The 14,712-nt window shown below is 37.6% G+C and overlaps 1 long non-coding RNA gene across 1 annotated transcript; it reads right to left on the bottom strand.

The window, feature by feature from the left end:
* Window positions 1–11,892: 11,892 nt before the first annotated feature.
* LOC145112535 (uncharacterized) lies at window positions 11,893–12,957 on the bottom strand. The gene is made up of 2 exons (XR_013710540.1): window positions 12,587–12,957; window positions 11,893–12,498 (listed from the first exon to the last, which is right to left on the bottom strand). It is a non-coding gene; the product is annotated as an uncharacterized LOC145112535 (long non-coding RNA).
* Window positions 12,958–14,712: the final 1,755 nt, after the last annotated feature.

Consider the following 14,712-nt stretch of genomic DNA (forward strand, 5'->3'; position numbering starts at 1 on the left):
CATCCTGAAATTTAACCACATCTACTATAACGACTTTATTGGTTCGAAACTCTAGAACCAGTACTATAGTACTAGTGACAGACTCATTATAAGGCTCGCTCATCTTTTAACCTACTATATTCAAGTCAACACTAGGTTACCAATAGCCTTCTCGCAAGGCTCTATCTACTTTACATGTATCAAGGTATAATTTTTGCTTGAATCATTTCATTCCTACGCATGCTCATGACACATCGTGATACTATCTAACTACTGGGATTACAGTGCCAGACTGCTCATGTCATCATCTCTATCGGGCCTGAAGACTCACGATCAACCCCTTGGTGGTCTTGAAGACTCACAACCATTATCCCACTGTCCTAAAAGACCCCAATCATCATACTTTCTTGATATCTATTAATCATAACATATCTCTACTACTTAAACTTCTGAGGCTACAACCGATCCGAGGTCCTTAATCTACACTATACGGATGCTAAAATCTGATCATTTATGTATATCAACCTACGAATGCTATAAATCGATTATTGGCTCATACTAACTCACAATCTTATCAAAAAAAGAAATAACTAAATGAACCATTTTGCTTACCCCAAAAACCTATGATAACAAGGACGCATTAACAGATGAATACTTGGTAGCACGGACTCCAAAGTCTAACTTATCGCTCTATATTAAGCTACGGAGTGCTATGGTTCGTGTATAGCCTTCTACCAACTAACATTCACTCATATAAGAAAACACTAAACCAATAAAGTGACCTATCTTAAAGTCTATGATAATATTGGCGAATTACTAGACGCATACGTAGTTCCACGTAGCCAGGAAATAGATAGACATCGAAACACTAGTTCCTACTCTAGAGCAATTAATCAGATGAGAACCATGTAATAAAGCTGGATCAAGACTTCTCAGGATATCTCCTGTAGTTCACAAGCAATCCTTAAGATACTCACTCGTGACCCTTTACTGAACAAATTTATCTAGGAAATTTACACTAGTCACTTACAATACTTATATGTTCTCTACCAACATAAACCTTTCACCCTAAAACTTGAAAAGCTTGAACAGGTCTCTGACGGTACCCTACTGTCTTACTGTATATCTAAATCCCAGATGAAATCCTTAGATCTTCTTAGTACTTTGCAGATTGAACTTCTATTGACATCACTACAACAACACTTTAACTGACGAGGCATCTTCACAGTTGAATCCCCAATAACTATAAATGTGTAAGTAAGTTTTAGCGAGGATTAGATCTTATACTTGAATTATTTCCAATTCACACTATGTACTCTTAGTTAATATTAAGTGCTACTAATAACATCAAGACCGTCTGGTCGTGTCTGGATCAACAACTTGATCCACCAATACTATCTTGTGTACTGTTGTTACATCGACAACACTTCGGAGGTATTATCGCCTATCTTAATGGATATAGTCCATCTTGAATGATTCTCTTATAGGAGTCTCTTAGTTTACCTGTACACACATCAGATGATGACTTGAAATGGTCGTACGACGGAAACACTTGTGCTTTTGACATCGATCCTACCATTGTAATTCTTTGGCACAAGATAACTAAATACTTACTGCATGCTTAACCCACTATCTAGGTCTAATGTATACCTTAAGTGTTCCATCCTTTTTCTACATGAAAGCATTCAATGCTACATATGATGAACTAGGTGACCAAATGAATTCCTTATCTAGCAGCTTTTACGTTGCGAGGATAAATCCTACCTTTGTGAAGGCATGGCCTATATGATTTTATTGGTTATCTGAGCCATACCCTGGAATTTGGATAATTTCTAAATCCTACCAAACGCTTGGGAGGATAAACCAACCTTTCCTTGAGAAGTACTCCTAGAAACTTATATCCTATGGTGATGCATTTTCAAGGCCAATCCCAAATCATGTAGTGATGCATTTTCAAGGCCAATCCCAAATCTCTCTGCTTCATGACGTGTAGTTGACATTATGTTAATATAAACATAACTCGTTACCACATATTCCGATAACCTTTTTTCTGCAAAGAGGTCCCTAAAGAACTCATCATTTTTCCTCTGCGAGACACACACTAACACAAAATACATCTTCCACATATCTTATCCTTCTCGTACTAACAATCTGATTCTTCCTCCTTTGATTATGGGAGGTTGACACACAACCATGTAATAGCGGGTAGCAACTCTAGTTACTAGTTTCTCAACCCCAACGAAGGATGTAATCCTTCTATCGATGACCTTGATCATCTCCTTCTTAAATGACTAAATTCGGTACAAGGATCTCAGAACCAATACTCTTACGTACATCTACTTTATTTGGACTCGATCTTTTATGGCCACTTAGACCCGAACTTAGAGCCACTCTCCTAAAATACACCATACAATGGGTGATGATGGAAACAACCCAACACAAATTTATAGTGTTATGCACACTATCTACCCAACTATTAGTGCCTTAGTAACTTTTTGACTCCTCCCGATCCATGTACGGATTTCGTGCTTCCGGTAGTACATGCCTTTACTAACTTTCACACCTATGCGTACTCGTCCCAAGAATTACCCTGAAGTTTCTAAGTCACTTTTCAACACTACACATGACAACCACTATACATATATGTAAGTTTCCTAAAGAGCGCATAAAACAGATCTTCCTAGAATCCACTAGGAATATGCGTCTCTACCGACACCCTACCACATAAATATGTTCCATATCAAGCATGTACTATACTTCCAAGACACTCCTTATGGGATTCCCTCCACTTTACCCTGTTATCAACCGAGGAAGAACTTCTATCGATATTAACTAATTATCGGACAAATACAATTACATGCCGCTAAAATTAAACAGTCTTTCGACTGAAAGATCTAGCACTACAATGGTTAGAATCATATGAGAGTTGCATAATAGCGCCAAATCAAGCAATCTAAAACTATTTATTTCTAGGAGCATGTAACCTAACATATTTATCAAATAACTAATTAATATCAATATAGGTTCTAGGATGCACACAAAAAGCAAATCTTTAGGCTATCAGGAAATTTTAATCTGCAACTCCTGAAAAGATCCATAGCCTAGATACTAGCATGTATTTCTAACAGTTCATACATCAACAGATATAACAATCGATATAACAATTATGGATATTTTGGGAATGACTTTCCTTTCTGAGCTTTGGCTGACTGTACGCATCACATCCTTTTCTTTTAAATAAAGTTATTTTTCTTTAAAAGATTTGTTAAGATATTCAGATACTTAGTTTGAGTTTGGAATCACATGAGTGTTCATCAAATTCTCTCAAACCAGGGCTCTGATACCAACTTGTAGCGTCCATATTTTACATCACATTTTTTTCATTTTTATTTATTCAATTAAATCAAAGTATAACTAAATTATGTGGAAAATATAATGTTGATGCGTGTGTACAGACAAGCCTTGCCCCTCTCACGATCCGAACAAGTACCTGAAAACATTTGTAATCAACTGGGTAAGCACGAAGCTTATTGAGTTCCCCAATATACTATATATCACAATACATATACATGCATACAAACAATGACTCATGACCCTTCGCCGATCCACTGATTGGCTCACAACTTTTCACCGATCCACCCATAATATGTGTATCTAGACTTACGGCTTGTGTGTTGTTTCGTCATCAACATGAGTCTATAAGCTCCCGGCCTATTATCCGTTTCGACGTCAACCCCTCACTTAACCATAAAGATAACTCATGTACAATAACATTTAAGCACATAGAGACTATACTTTCTACTCTACGCAATAACTCAAGTATCAATAATTCAAGTATAGTATCATTAAGCACACAGAGTCTATACTTTCGATTCTACTCAATAACTCAAGTACAATAGCATTAAGTACATAAGGACTATACTTCGACTTTACTCTACTCTCTCTTATATCCTAAAATACATGAATATATATATATATATATATATATATATATATATATATATATATATATATTGTAATACATAATATAATGAGATAACTCACCTATTCAATCACTCTGACGACTATCTTCTATCCAACTGGCGATCCAACTGACGAGTAACGCGTCTAACAAGTATTAACCTATAATACTATAACTTAATAATATCTATGGCAATCTAATAATAAAAAAATAGATCTTTCACTAATCCCAATTCATACTTAAAGTTCTATTAAATAAGGAATAACCAGGTAAGATCATATCGGAGGTAGGATCCATTAGATATACAGAGTATACTGTTTGGAAAATCCACTTTAAACACCTCACTAGATCTAGCATAGACATCACTCCTGTAAGTCGATCAATTAATATTATAAATTGGAATAGTGATAAATCTTATTTGTAAATTCATAATAACGACTATGAATATAAATATAAGTTACACTTAAAGAAAATAAGTGTAACTTAAGTAATAGAGTCGCAGGCAGAACTTCGACTCTGAATACTTCATATTGTCGGGATTTCCATCATCTCAACACCTCACTAAATGTACACGACTTAGAAGTCAGACCCTAGAGGTTTGGGAGAGAGTTTGAGAGAGATTTGAAATAAGGTGTGAGCAAACGAGCTGATTTTCGTTGCTATTTATAAGATGCTCGAGTGGACGCACCGCACTTTGTGGATAAGAGCATGCCGTGATTTGTCGACGATTCTCCTCCCGTTTTCTGCCACATGTCGCAATCTCGTTGGTCCACAGCGCTTGGTCGGTGGAAGATCTGATCCTCTCTTTGCCACGTGACACGCTCTCAGGCCGTCACGTCATCATACACATGTATTTTCTCAGATTTTTGAAAAATCATATCGCTCTCATACGAGCTTCATTTTCGACGTTCTTTATATTCATGTGTAGGTATTCCAAATAATTCAACTTTACTTTTGATCTCAACAACTAATTCTCAGTCTATTGTAAATTCGTATTTTATGAAGATTACACTGTAAACGACGGTGAAAAATTCATAACTTCTTCATATGAATTACGCTCTCGATTGCCTTTATATCAACAGATTCGTTTTTACGAGATCTTCAATTCTCGTTTACATTTCTTTGGCTAACAATCAACCGATTTTCATTTCGATTTATTTGTCGGATATTATTGTAGTGTTTCGCATTGAAACTTCGAAAAATTATGACTACTACATCTTTCATTAAGAATACATTGGTTGAAAAGCAATGTATCAATACTTTGAATTTTGAAAATTGCCGTTCATACTATAATGTGAAAACGGGGTGTTACAAAGATCTCTTGAATAATAAAATAACAATATTTTATTCATATTTAAATTCGGTTTCCTTAACTGACTAGCAGGCTTTCAAAAACCCTAAAGAGGGCTCTTAGAACCGTTCACCCTTAGGAAGGTTCTGGATTCTCTTTTTTGCTCAACTCTTGAACAATTGCAATCCAATCCTTGTACATCTATTTAATTCTAATTAGCCTAGAATTAAATCCAAATTAATTATCATTAATTATTAATTAATTATTACTATTTCTAATTAATATATTAATCAAATAATATATTAATAAATCATTTTATCTCTGTAACGCTTGGTCTAGGTATGAATTAGTTCTAATTATTTTTAAAATATTGGAAGGAACTACACGAGTTGGGAGGCTCCAACTCGATGAGTAGAGAGCTTTCCAGCCGCGTAGATTAGAGGACCTACTTGACGAGTTGGGGAGCCCCAACTCGACGAGTTGGCACTGGAAAGGAAAACCCTAATTTTTCGGGTATTGCACCCTCTTTAAAGGACTTAACTCCTAGGGTTGGCCTCCTTACCTGCCCCTTGCCCATAGAAAACCCTAGAATCTCCTTCCTCCTTGTTCATTGAGTTTTGTGAGTGTTTGAGTGATTGTTAAAGATCTTTGAAGGAGGTTTTGAAGAGAGAAGTATCAAGCTTGGAGGAGTGAACTTGGATCCAGAAACTCTACATCAAAGGCAACATCTCAGAGGTATAAAGTTATAACCTTGACATGCAGCTCATTAGATCTCATCTTTTGTAGTTTTGAGTTTGGTTTTGGGACTTTGGCTTGGATATCCAAAGAAAAGAGCTTTCTAGAGGTTGAAGGTGTAGATCAGGCCTCTATAAGACCTCTAGAGGAGTAAAGTTGCAAACTTTAATAGCCTCCATCTCCCATTCATGCAATATGTTCATTTTTAAGCCTAAAGTGGACCTTGGAGTGTGTTTCAAGCATGCATGGATGTAAAGTTAGAAACTTTACGTGCTTTGTCCACCCTTGGACATCATATCTGTAATTTGGAGCGTTGTAGTAAGGGTGTGAGGGCTTAATGAGTCAAGACCTTCCTTAAAGGAACTATGGTTTGGGTTTAGAGCTTATTGGGTGAACCTTGAGGGTAATGTTGGAATCTTTACCCTTCTAGACATCTCTAGGGATGGGGATCTGAAGTTTGGAACCTTTGGATTCAAGAAAAAGGGCTTAATGCATTAAGTTGGTTGATAGACTGAAGAACTCAACGAGTTCACAGGGGAACTCGACGAGTTGGGTTGGGGTCACCCTGATTCTGTTAGAAAACAGAGAAACTCGACGAGTTAAGGGAAAACTCAACGAGTTGGGTCGCGATATCATGATTCTGATTTTAGGGTGGACTCGATGAGTTAAAGGGTAACTCGACGAGTTAGCTCAACTTGGAGCGTTGACTTTGACTTTGAATTTGACCTTGAACAGGATTGACTTTTACGGGTTTGAAAGGTTAAGTTGTATCTAAGGAGTTGTTTATGATTAAGGAGGTGGCAGAGCTGATATTCAGAGTTTGGACTTACTTAGCTACAATTCGCATTTGAGGTGAGTCTCCTCACCATACCAATGGGTCGAAGGCACCAAGGCCGGCCCATGACGTGTTATGTGGTATGCTAGTTGATTATGTGGTACGTGATATGCTAGTTGTCTTGTGATACTTGCATGGAAGACCCTGGGGGGAGCCCGTGGCACTTGGATGTCAGACCATGTGGGGGTGCCCATGGAATTCTAGGTAAAGACCATGGGGGTGCCCATGACACTTCGTTGTCAGACCATGTGGGGGTGCCCATGGAATTCTAGGTAAATACCATGGGGGTGCCCATGGCACTTGGTTATAAAACCATGTGGGGGTGCCCATGGCATTCCAAGTAAGACCATGGGGGTGCCCATGGCACATAGATGTAAGACCTTGGGGGAGCCCACGACATTCGTATATGTTTGTATGCATAGCTTGTATGGTTGATATGGTTATATGATTATGCGGGTTGTGTGGGGTATGTTATGGGGAAATCACTAAGTGTTAGCTTACGGTTTGTTGGTTGTTTTAGGTACTTCAGGATCTAAGGGCAAGAACCCGACGTGATGGCACGACATGCGCTCTCTGGCGTTTTATTGGGAACACTATGATATTATGAATAAAATGTTTGATGTTATAGATTTTGAAAACAAATGTGATTGGAATTTTATATTTTATGGAAATGATTTCGTTACTTAAAAATGAAAAATTTTATTGGAAATTTGGGTTGTTACAATCTCTTTCTTATTATCAATCCAAGCCATTTCCTAGTTATGAGGGCAACCCAAAAATGACTTTACTTTTATTCATTAAGATTATACCAATTTAGTTAAGACCTTACACACTTAATCCAACATCCTCGTGATTGCAAATCCACCACTGTCTTTTGTGTCTTTCTTGGAGATGCATTGTTTTCATGGAAGAATAAGAAACAAGATATTGTCTCTCCATCTTTAACAGACGTTGGATATTGAGCTATGGTTGTTACCACTTATGAGATTGTTTGGCTACGTTGGCTTCTTGCAAACATGGATGTTCACATTTTTCATCCTATCCCTTACATTGTGACAATAACAACACAATTATGATTGCTAGGAATTCAGTTTTCCATGAGCAAACGAAACATATCAAGAGTAGTTATCACTTTAATTGTCATACTTTCAGCATGAGACTATCTTTCTGCCAAATGTTCCATTAACCTTGCATATTGTTGATATGTTTACAAAGGCAGTGCCTGCTTCTCATTTTCATTTTTTTGTTTGGAAAGCTTTTAATGCTTATTGTTGTCGTATTATGAGTTTGATGGGTGATATTAGTCTAATGGATTTATTGATCTTTTACTTAGCCCTTTAGCTAGGTTAGCCCTAGATATTTTTCCTATTTCCACTAAATATGCTCACGTTGCAACCACCTAACCTCACTATTTTAGCCGATTAGAGTTTTTTTCTCCATTTTTTGTAAAAAAAACCCTAAAATGTTGGAATAAATTATACCATTTAAATTTATATATAAATTTGTTAAAGTTAAGGTTTAAAACATTATGTTGAAACATTGAAATTTGATATAATGTTGAAATCCGATGAAATGTTGAAATCTTTAAGTCCATCGGGTGTACTTACAACGAATGCATTCGTGGTCTACGTGACCACGGACCACTATAGTGCACACCATCCCGGTGTTTAGTGGTGGCTAGTGGTCGTGGTGTATTGTGGTGTAGATCACAGAAGACCACACCCAATAGGTTTCTTTCTCTCTCTATCCAACTATATCTCTTTCTAAGTTTCTCTACCTCTCTCTACATATATATATATATATATATATATATATATATATATATATATATATATATATATATATATATATATAATAAGAAGGTTATAGTGGTGTGTATACCAACCTTTTAGTGGTTGTGTGTGGTGATGATATGTCACCCACCACTATAGTGGTTAGTGGTAGATATAACGGGTAGTCTAATAGAAAATCTATCCTACGACTATGTTTCTATTTTTCGAATTCCTACCATGGTTGCCTTAGCCTCTGCTTTGTTATTTTCATTAAATACATTTTCAAACTTTGAAAATACAAACAAACAATTGTCTTTCTTTTCATATATTACAAAATTCTAATCTAAACTAGAAGGATACCCATGCTTCCCATGGGGAGAGGGTTGTGATAGCAACTGGCATGGTTGGTATTCACAAGACAACACAAAGATTGCTTATAGTGAGATAGACATTCAAAAGAAGATGTTAATGTTGCCTACAGTGAAATAGAAAACATAGAGACGATGCAAAAGAGTGGTGTTCATGTGTTTCACCTTTACATGGTTTGTGATCATCAATTTCCTACCTTTCTATGATCATCAATGTATTTGATTCCTCCACCAGCATCAAGTGTGATGTATGTTGTTGTTGTCCATGAAAGTGACTGATGAATTGTCTGTATGTTTTACATGATCCACACCAAATGGTTAGGTATCATGCATCTTTACCAATAGGCTGAAGGGCCAAATAAGTCAAATCAAAATTGAAGTTAAAAGTCACAATAAAGGGCTTTTGTGTATGATTCAAAAACTATTGGTTTTGATTTATTAAGATTTTTTTATAAAATATTTAAATAAAAAACACTTTAAATGTCTTAAAATTTTCTGATTTCCATTCACAACAAACTTTAACCTAGAATTCATTTGATTTGTTAGGTTGATTATGGATATAAAAAATCTTGATCCTATGAAGATGTTTTAGGAAAATTGTCCATATTGATCAAAACTTTTCAATTGTTTCAACAATCTTGGAATCTGAGCATTAGGAGACTTCTGATACAAATTAAAATTTTCATCAAAATTAGTCAAATTCAAGAAACATAAAACTTTGATCAATCGGATACTCAAAATTGAGCCATTTAGCTTAATAAATTCGAATAACCCATAAATTTTAAACACTAAAAAAACCTGTTTAATCGGTTTTTATTATCAAAAACAAAAAATATTAAAACATAATTATTATCAAAGATTTTGAAAACAGAGAGCTTACTACTATCAGGACCACCAAGTTTAGTAACAGAATTAACAAATCTATCTTGAAGATCAGGAGGCCGTCTGAGCCTTGGCTTTGGGTATCTTGTCATAACTATTCCACCACTCTCAAAATCAAAACAACTTCCATCTCTCTACTTGAAATGGAAACCAATGTATTTCAGTAAATAAAAAAATCATATAAGAAAATGAGAGTTTAAGCAAAAATTGTTAATCTGGAGCAGATTGATTATGGGTGTTGTTATGGTCCACTAGCATGGTCCAGACGTAAAGACTTGGCGTGCCAGGCTTTCTTGGCGCTCTCCTGCCAGCCTTGCCAGGTGCTCTCCTGTTGGCCTTGTCTAGCGCCCGTTCCTGGCGCTCACCTCCCGACCTCCGGGCGCTCGCCTGACGACCTCAGGGCGCTCTCTTGACGACCCCTAGAGGCCTGGTCCAGCTCCTTGCTAGTTGGGCCTAAACTGGATGGGCCCAAGGCCTGACTTAATCTCCTTTTGACCTAATTCCAAGAGGAAAATACATAATATCCCTTCTGAGCTAAGGGTCCCCTATAAATAGAACATGCCCCCCCCCCCCCACATTTTTAAGGGATCTTCTCTATCCTGATAGAAAACCCTAAGGGACTTCTCCCTTATCTCCTAGCATTTAACCAGCCGCCATGGCTAAACACGTCATCGCCAACACCAAGATGATTCTTTCCGGCTAGGAAGAACCATCTCTTCTCTTCCATCCAGATTAACTTGATTGTCGGAGCTTGCTCTCGGGGCACAGTCCCTTGGGCAAGGCTAACGACTTTGTTGTGACGTATGCTCAGGTATATCGCCGGAATCCCGTTGATGGCACCAACTCCAGACTTCCGATCAGGAACCAACTTAGAAGACCCGACAGCCTGATGACATATCACAACAATTGGTGACATCCGTGGGACCAAGAACGAATAACTGTCGTCTCTTGGTCTCAGCCTCAGTTTCACCTCCGATTTGTTCAGATCTGATGCGTTTTCACCTCCGGGTTGCTCGGATCTGTTCGTTTCTACCGTTATTTGTTCAGATCTGTTTGTCTCTCCAAGATCTATTCAGATCTTTGTCCCAACAGATCTGCTTCGTCTCTTCCCTCAGATCTCTAGATCTGCTCCATTTCTTGCTCATCTGAACATTGTCCAAGCTGGAAAAGATCTTCTCAAATACATTTTCGTTCATGCCTTGGCGAGTTGTTCAACAAGTTGGGAAGAAAATAAGCTTCTACAAGTTTTTACCCATTATTTGTTCTTATTTTGGTGTTTTATTCAATAATTTGAGAAGAATAGAAGTTTTCATCAGTTTTTACACAACTTTGAGTTCATATGACTAACAAAATCCATTTTTAGCACATCAAAACGCTCTTCAGGCATAACAAAAGTCTTTCAAATCAATTTTCGCCATATTTTGGTGACTTGTTTAGAAAGTTGAGGAGAAAAGAATTTTTTTATCGCTTTTATTAGTTTATTTTCGTGATTTATTCGAAAAAATGGGGAAGAACGAAAGTTTTATGAGTTCTTAAACTCTTATTAGTTCATATCATATACAAAAATCCTTTTTAGTTGGTGATTTTCTATGAACTAACCCCATTCTTTGAGCTATTGTGTGTACATACAGCTGCAAAGCTAGTACATTTTATATAACTCAGAAAAACAAAAATATCTACCCATTTCATTTATCACGCTTGAAAATTACCACTCACAGCTCATAAGTTGTACAAATCTTATTAAGAATACAAAAGAAGTGCATGTGTTTATCTCATCTCAATGGACAAAAGCAAAGAAAAGAAAGCAGCTCGATGTTTGTACGTCGCCCCAAAATGATTTGTTCTTTCACCAAAATACATCAGATATTTTTGAAAGAATGAATTCAAAATTTTACCGTACCTATTCATATTTTACTGCTTGGTAAAATAGAAAATAAAAAGGTAGAAGAAATGGTATGTGTTGCCTAGTAAGAATCTGAAAGTTACAAGTTACAAATCAAATGTTGTACATAAAAATTATACAAGAGTGGCGCAATTAGATTTGTCTATCATCAGATGACAAAAAAAGAAAAACAAAAAGAGTGTACAATGTATAGTACACAATAAATCAAATGGTCAAAAGTTGTCAAGAAAAGACATACACAAAGGACCAATAGTAGGACCCACTAGGGCCACATATCATACAGTCTACCATCTACAGCTAATTGTATAGATTGTATAAAAAGATACAAGTATCGGTAGTATCGGTACTAGTGCTCCATTTGAGCCAACAACAAAAACGAAAAAGACAAAGACAGCTTAGTCCCACCAAGTATATTACACAATACCAGCTACAAGACAAGAAAGAAAAAAGATCCACAGGCAGGACCCACCTCAAGGTGCATCTTCAGCGGGACCCACAGGGTCTCTCTTCGACGCCATCGAGGTGACCACATGGACGATTGAGTCGTAACTGGTAACATCCACCGGAAACCATAGCTGGACCATCTCCGGTCGCTGGCCATTGACGGTGACCTAGCAAATCACCATCGTTTGCCGCTAGCTGTTCCACCAGAGACCTAATCGAAACATCAACAATATCTTCAACACTGTGGTCTGATGTTATCACCGGACACCTCCGGCTAGATGATGGTAGCTACAGTAGCGTTCGTTGTAAACTGGAGCTAAAGCTCCACCTATCAAACAAAAAAACCCAGCTCTTGTGTAACCTATGAACTCTGGTAATGTCCGATGAATCAGATCCAATGAAGCATTTCTAATTACCTCTTACAGCTTCGATGTAGCTGCCATCTGCGATGAAACAACGTCGTCCGACTCCGTTCTTCTTGATTCGCTGCCAATGGCCCGACCCAAAGCGCCACCGGTCCACCACATATCCTCAGATGTCTTTGTCCTTCTCTCCTTCACCACGGAGCACCGTCGGCCACCTAACAGACCAGCGCAGGCGACGATCCCCAACCAATCAATATCCTCGATGAGCGGATCCTGGCCGTCAACTTTGACTGCCCAAAAATCTCTCACCGCCGGCAAAGTCGTTGCTCCAACGCTTGTGGTTATTGGTGATCTTTCGTTTGTGGTACGAGTTGTGAGAACGAGGGGAGGCAGCTTCAATTAGGTCACAAAGAAAGCGAAGAACGATAATGGACTCGAAAATTTCAATTTTGGCTTCCAGACTTCAACAATTTCTCATCGGGCCCCTCTTTGGGCCTAATTTCGGGAATAAGACCCCAAAGAATCTCATTTTGGGCTCCCTCTCTATCACAAATGGGCTGCCATAATTATTCTGGGTCTCACCTACATTTGATTTTTCATTGGGTTACCTCAACAGTTCTTGGACTCCAACAATTTTTGGGCTTCCATTAAATTCTATTTTTAATGGAATACTCTCGCGAAATAAAATACAAAAATTTTACGCTCGCATTCCGCAAGCTCCACTCAACAAAATACATTTTTAGAATACGTATTACGGTCTGGAATCGCTCGGCATTTAAAAAAACAAAAATAAAAACAAAAAAAGCGGGCTGATAATCAATGGTTTGTTAACATTTAAACTTGGATTCCTCCAAGTGGGCTAAGCCATTCCATTTTGGGCTCAATAGCCTTTGGACTCTAACAGTTTTTTGGGCTCCCATTAAATCACATTTTTAATGGGTTAGCTCAAACAACACAAAATGGCTAACTTTTAGGCTTCTATTAAATCAAATATGTATGCACAAGTGTTGTAATTTCGTCCAACAAAACACGTATTCAGAATATACGTTGCAATCCAACCTCCTCTATTTTTTCCAAAGGGGGGCGGGGGCGGGGAGAAGGGTAGTACACTACTGCTACTACCCCGCGAAACGCTTCGAAGCAATCGCAAATCAACTTATTATTTCAAGAAAACATACCAAACTATCAAACATGAGTGTGTCATCTTAACTGCTCCAACTTCATGGCATTCATAACGCGCTGACGGCAGGCTCGCAGAGCAAAGCTCGGTCCGTAGAGCATGTATAGGAACTCGTGAAGTGTGCACTGCTGACTAGTCACCCAAAGTTTCCACCAGCAGGCATAGAATATAATCCTCTACCCGACGCTGGCTGCGGATCTCTTCTACATCGCCGAGGCAAGTGTGGTTATCCTCCAACAATGTTTCTATGAACAACTTTCGACCGTGACTGGACCTCGGGAACCACATGCCAAACACGTTGCATTTATCTATGGAATTTGGAGCTCGACACAACAACCGCGTCTGATAACAGCCTCAGGGGCTATATGGCGACATTACGCTCCTTAGCACGACGGAAAATCCCAAAATGAAAACCGACGTGAGACACACATCGACCTAGTTTGGATACAAGGTCTGCCTATCTCTCTTTTCTCAAGTAAATCAATACCTTATATATCTATATATTATCTTTATTTAGTAAACAAAAAATATTTACCAAAACTTTATCATGGCAATCGTGGCGTGCATTTACCTTCAGGAAGTTAAAGTATTTATGCAATAAATACTAGCCTTTTACTCATAGTAGAAAATCTTTTTACCATAACATTTATTCCCATATGCAAAGATACCACATTTTGATAACTAAACTATCAAACAACTTTCAGTTTAATCAAACAATTTTGTTATCATTGGTGCTTAGCTACTGATTGGACACTACTAAGACATTTTTACCCAATATAGAAATATTTCACCTTACAAGTTTACATAAAGGTACATGATGTGAACAATTTTCGAAACATATACTTGTATACACTTTACCTGTCATAATAATGTATTTATCTTACTATTATTTACATGGTATAGAGCTAGATAACTTGCTATCATTATTCACAATGGCATGCACAAATGAACGAGGCTTAAACACGCAAGCACAAGCCAACACATACATAACAACCCA

Source organism: Lactuca virosa, chromosome 5 (assembly GCF_052849685.1).
Source record: "Lactuca virosa cultivar CGN04683 chromosome 5, Lactuca_virosa_CGN04683_v6, whole genome shotgun sequence".
NCBI lineage: Eukaryota > Viridiplantae > Streptophyta > Magnoliopsida > Asterales > Asteraceae > Lactuca > Lactuca virosa.